General features: G+C 37.6%; 1 protein-coding gene across 1 annotated transcript in view; it reads left to right on the top strand.

Annotated features, from left to right (window-relative positions):
- Positions 1-935: 935 nt before the first annotated feature.
- Positions 936-6000, top strand: part of LOC121423971 — a 28760-nt gene continuing 23695 nt past the window's right edge. The window contains exon 1 of the mRNA XM_041619526.1: positions 936-1176. The gene's annotated coding sequence lies outside the window, so the exon portion shown is untranslated. The remainder of the gene's footprint in view (positions 1177-6000) is intronic.

Raw genomic sequence — 6000 nt, 5'->3', positions numbered from 1 at the left:
ACCCTACCCTTAACAAGTATTGGAAACAAAACGATACTCTTTGCAAATATTCCCTGAAATGAACCCCTAAACAAGTACAGGAATGTTTTATTGTTACGGGTCCTTTGGTCGTCGGCTTTACCTTATTTGGTTTAGTACGACCCCACCTTCTACACTTCGCGCAAATGGCGGACTCTAAACACGAAGTGTTGGGACAAAAAGGACATCCTTTATAAAGCATTTTAATTTTGTTTTATCATCCCCGCAAATTCGACCCTAAACACGTAATTTTCCTAGCGAAATAGATATCCCTTTTTCATTATTTTTGTGTTTTTGATACCCTTATCACGTTACGTACGTAACGTGCCCTATCGTGAAAAAGACATCCTTTTACGTGTTTTTTCGTCGCGCATGGTATCCACTCGTCAATGTAAGTGCCCCCCCCCCCGGGCATCAACTTCATATGTCCCAGTTGGATATGGAATGAGCTTTGTTCGCTTTCAGTATCAGCAGCCATTTTAGACTCCATTTTTGTACATACAAGTCCACTGGCTGTCCTTATAACTTGTCCCCAAAGGCATGGTCACACCGCCCGAGCGTTGTTGGAGCGGTCGTGGAGCAGTACTTAGGAAAAAAGGGCCAAATTTCGCTCACAAAATTGGGGGAAAAAATCGAAAACATAAATCGAAAAAAAACCAATCGAAATCGAAAATGGTAATGATTTTTTTCTCTCCGCTCCAACAACGCTCGGGCGGTGTGACCACGCCTTTAGATGCACTACTTGACAGGGGCCGCGGAACGGTTTTCAAAGTGGGCGGGGGGGGGGGGGCTGACCAAATATGCAAATGGTCATTTTCCGTTTTTTTACACGGTTTTGGGAAAAAGTTGGGGCTGAAGCCCCGCCCCCCGCTTCCGCGGCCCCTGCTTAATCATCAAAAACATTATTTTTTTTAATCCACATTATGCATGACGTGGATCAATAGACAGCCCAACTGGAAGTTCGCGCGATTGATTGAATTGCTTTGATCTTGCACATTAGGCGTGCAGTCCATGTATTGATACACTACACCTGACGAGATCAGTTCATTCGAGTTTTTTTTTGTTTTTGTCTCACTCTGCACATCTAACGCTACAGATACCTCACACAGTATGGGAGCTTAGCCATCATCAAATACAGGGTTCTTTCATGTACTAAAGGTAAGATAACCTGATCAAGGTATATATGCTTTCTCTCTCTCTCTCTCTCCCTCTCTCTCTATATATACACGCATTGGGATTTTATGCAATTTCGTTATGATCAGAAACGTTAACTCACCTACCTTAAAATGACCTCGATAGATATACAGGAATATTCATCAAGTGATCTTTAGAAAAATCATGGGGATAACCACGATGTGTACGATTTGAATAGCGTTTTGATAATAATGTTTTAAGATAGTTGCTAAAAGTGATAAGACGATTTTTAATAGCATGGGTGCTATATTTACCCCATCATGGTCGAGGGTGTAATTCTATATGATACATCATACATGAGTCCAATTTTAGAGACAAGCGGGCTATTTGGAATATCCCACTGGCTTGTGCTTCGCGAGTCCAGATTATTTTTTAGTTGCAGAGACTTCTCCTGAAAGTTTCCGGGGAGTTGCAAGAATTTTTTTTTCCAAATAGACTTTCAGTCTCCGTGGCCTCTCGGAGACCTCTCCATTAAATGCGGTGACGTCGAAGAAACTCAGAAGTACCAGCTAGCATCGTCTTTCCCCATTACCTATATAGGGCGTGTGGCACAAATTCCGTACAATTCAGTTTCGTCCTACATTGAAAAATATTTTATTTTTTTGTCAATTTATTCAACATTGTTAGCAGACGTTCTATCCCAACGCGCTAATCATGCTAATATGAGACAAATATTGCAGTCATTATAAAAATATGAAAGTTTGGAATCTTAGGAATCTCAAAAGTTGCAGGTGCTCGACCGCATTTGACAACACAAACTCAAAATTTAATAAACGTACTCTTTAATTGACTTAACAAGTAATTCCAAATAGGTTTCTGATATATTTTTTTGTTTTTTTTTTATGAAAACCAATCTGATTTGAGGGAAAGTTACCGCTCGATTCGTGCCCGTTCTTTTTAGAGTCGTACAGATGACAGAAACACAACTTCTTTTCTGTTCATATTACACATATTGATAAACAGAGATTCCGTCATGTCTGTTGATCTCTTATATTGGTGGTCCAATAGATTCATCATTACCTTTGTTATGTATTTCAATGCTGTTGTTACCTGTATGATTTTCTTTTTCGATTCCGTATGTATTTCACAGATCTTGCTTTGTCTTTTTCGCCAACTTCTCCCGAGAAACGCTGATATATACGAATAAAAAAAAATACAATGAAACAAAAGAAAGAAAAACAATGGACTAAAATAAGGAAGTTCTGGCCTTTTTAGGTTTTGCTTAATTTTCACTAAACCAATATCAGTATGCAAATAAGGAAGCAGATGACGTAATTCACCCAATATATCGTTTCACTTTATTGTATATATGAAACAAACAATTTGATGTTTTCCTCAAACAATTGAAATTTGTCCTCCCTAAAACATTACAAATTACCATTGTTGCAACCTATTGTGATTTTTTTTGTATAGAGTTTCCTTATTTTCAAAAATGTACTATTTCATAAAATACAAAATAAATTGATTAGACATCGTCTCCTCTCTCATTTGGGTATCGTGTTGAGCATGTATGGCTGTTCTGTGAAGATATGTGAAACTAATTGAGTGTGCTGTAATCCAATCTACATGGGGAGGTTACACATGTCTATTGATGCAGAGATTTGAGGTTCTAATCTTTCGGTATGTGATGTTGTAGTTCGACGCAAATGATCATTTCTGATTGATTGATGAAAAATACGCTACTACTTGCCCCTCTCCCTCTTTCTTAAATCTTAGAAGCTACCCCTTCCTGAAAAATGGGTCTAGCAGTGTTTACCATGTTATTTATTTCAAATTGCTCCACAATTTATGTTACATCCCGACCCAATTTATGTAATACGTATTAATTATATTGTGTACCATGTTATGTTTAGATGCCAAATGTCCTCCTTAAATTGACAGATTTCCTCGATCAGATTCTCAGGTCATTCTTTACTATAGAGTTGATTTTTAAGGAGTGACATCAAGATCCCAAGTTATCAAATCCGGCGCTTCGCGAAAGATTTTGCGGTATCTGCGATTTGAATTTCATGTGCGTCTCTTTGTTAAACTTAATAATACTTCTACATTGAATATCTTGGAAATGGGTCAATACAATAACGAGGGGTAATTCCCTCCCGATTCCCGGCCTGCTCCGCCTAGTATGCAAGTTTCTCACAAACGAGTCTTTGTCCAATTTAATCATTGATCTCTACATGGTTCAGTGGTCGCTCTATTGAAGATGGGTTGTGGCTGGTGGCGACCCTATAGAAAAAAAATATTACGTGAAAGGACGATATGTAAACATAGAGAAGAAAAGTAAAGGGGTAGAGAAAGAGATAGAGAGAAAGAAAGCAATGAAATAACGAGCAGGGATAAGAGAGGAAAATCGGAAAGAAACAGAGGTGTTACATGTATATAGCGAGCTTTATAAAATGAGTAGAGTCAGGTTTCAATTAAGGACATTTTGTTCCTCCATGGGAATAAGATGAAACGTAATACTTTTGGGGAAAACTAAGGTACTTTTCCAAGATACCCTTCCCCTCCACTTATTCTCGGGGTTTACTACACAGAGAAATACTATAACGTTTTGGAGGCCTTTATTGGAAGCGAGTTTCTCCATTATATTGAAATTGTATGAAAAGTTATTGGATGTGAAAATCTTTGTAATCTTACTCATAACTTTGTACTCAAATATAAAATGAATACTGAATCGTTGCTCTTTGGAAGGGAAAATGTTCCTCCGCGATCACAGTCATTGAAAATACCCAAATTAACACGATATTTTTCGAGTAATGAGGGATATTCCCCCCCCCCCCGCCAAGTAAAATATAGAACGACGTGTTAACTGCGGCGCTTTCTAAAAAAAAAAATCACTGATTGAATTTCAATCAGCTTCTAATAGAAAATTAAATCACATGTTTATTCATGCCAGCCATACACGACCTTGGTTATTCTCGATTTATTTTGTACTAGATTATGACAAGTGTACAGGTAAAAAAGGAGGCAACCCGAAAATAACAACACGGTGAGTACAGATAAAGCAAATAAGAAGCGAATTCAACAAACAGGCCTATTTACAAACTCGCGTGCTTGCGGTGCTTGGGCCCCTGAATTTCTTAATTTTCTTGGGAGAAAATATTTGAATCACATTTTCAGCACATATTTTCTTTCTACCTTTTTTCTTTGCAAAAAATATGAAAGCCTTCTAGCCTACTTTCATAGAAGTAAATTTGGATACTTGTTCTACTATACCTATGCTCTTTAATGAGTCTGACTCAACAAAATCACAAAACATGCCAATACTAGCGTGTCCGATTATATTTACTCTGACATATTCTATTTTTATGAGAATTTGAAAGATAGCTAAAGATTATTTGACTTCAATCCATTTTTGTCTGTAAACTAAAAAACACCGATATATTGATTGTTTTTCGTGAACGCGGCCTCATTCCCAGATTTCATCGTCGCCCCCCCCCCCCAATAAAAAAGTAATACTAGTCATCAAATTTAATCAAAATAATGCGTTCAAACATTATCATCAGCTGCAATGCAATGAAAAGGCAGAGACGAGACAAACCAGGATCCATTTACTCGATTTTGACAAAATTCCCATACCCAAATCAATTGATTTCATTTCTTTTATTGTCATGCAAAGCAGATTTGTACTAATTGTACACACACATTACATAAAGGCCTAAACCAGCAAACAGGCAGGTCAGGGTCTGAATTAAGTGCCGCTTTAGGGTGAGGGAGGGGTGTGGAAACAACTCCAAACATTTTTTTAAGCGCTGCAAGGCACGCATTTTCACCCCTGAAATGTCCACACAATGTGCCCCTTATCTGTTTCAAAGGTTGCGTGTGTCCTGTCCTATTCGAGAAATGCCCTTTCGGGCACAGTCTGAATTGTGAAACAGTAGGGGAAGAGGGGGGGTGACACTTTTTGCTTTTTGTATGTTAGAATTGATATGATTAATGATCTTGTAGAAATAAGTACCTTGCCTTAAAATTTAATTCTTCTGAAATATTTTTTCACCTATATATATATAACTTTCTACCCCGACACTAAAAGTCATTTTCACCTTTGAAAAAAAGAGATGTCAAATGACTCGACTTGCCCCATCTGTGGGGTAAGTTGAGCCGCAAAAACTATGTATAAAATGCATCGAGGAAGAACCAGCATGTCATTTCTTATTTGAGGTCTTTTTTATATAATTCTCTAAACATTGTTAATACTAACATCCTCTAAATCGAGTCATGTAAATTTGCTCCTTCTGCCTACATATCGATGGTTCTTTAACGTTTGTTTGATTTTCTATATACATTACCATAAGAATAACCATGGCTCAACTTACCCCAGTCCAAACTTAATGCGACAATTTCGCATCCACATATTTCTTATGCATCCACCATGCAAAAGACTATGACAAGAATGAAGATCCATACCTGGACTAACAATATTGTGCTTATCTCTTTATTATATTTAAAAGCATGTGTGTGTAAAAAAAACACTTATCTATTTCACACCCTTTTTTAAATACTTTTTTTCGCTGAAATTTGTATTTTCCCTCTAAAAGTACTTTTTGTTTCAAAGTTGAAAACATTGTGGTGCATGGGTTAGGGGTTATGCTATGGTTCATCAATACATGACACCACCACAATGTCTGACCATAGAGCTATTAACAGACTCATTCATTATTGGCCTGGGGGTGGTGGCTCAACTGCCCCTTCCCCTACTGTTGTTTTGTTTATGCCACTGGCCGTCAATGAGGAACCAAAGATGAAAAACAAGTAAGGGTAGAATCTTTACCGGATAGCTCTTCCTCTTTG

This window comes from Lytechinus variegatus, chromosome 11 (genome assembly GCF_018143015.1).
Source record: "Lytechinus variegatus isolate NC3 chromosome 11, Lvar_3.0, whole genome shotgun sequence".
Lineage (NCBI taxonomy): Eukaryota > Metazoa > Echinodermata > Echinoidea > Temnopleuroida > Toxopneustidae > Lytechinus > Lytechinus variegatus.
This window is presented reverse-complemented; position numbering and strand designations above follow the sequence as displayed.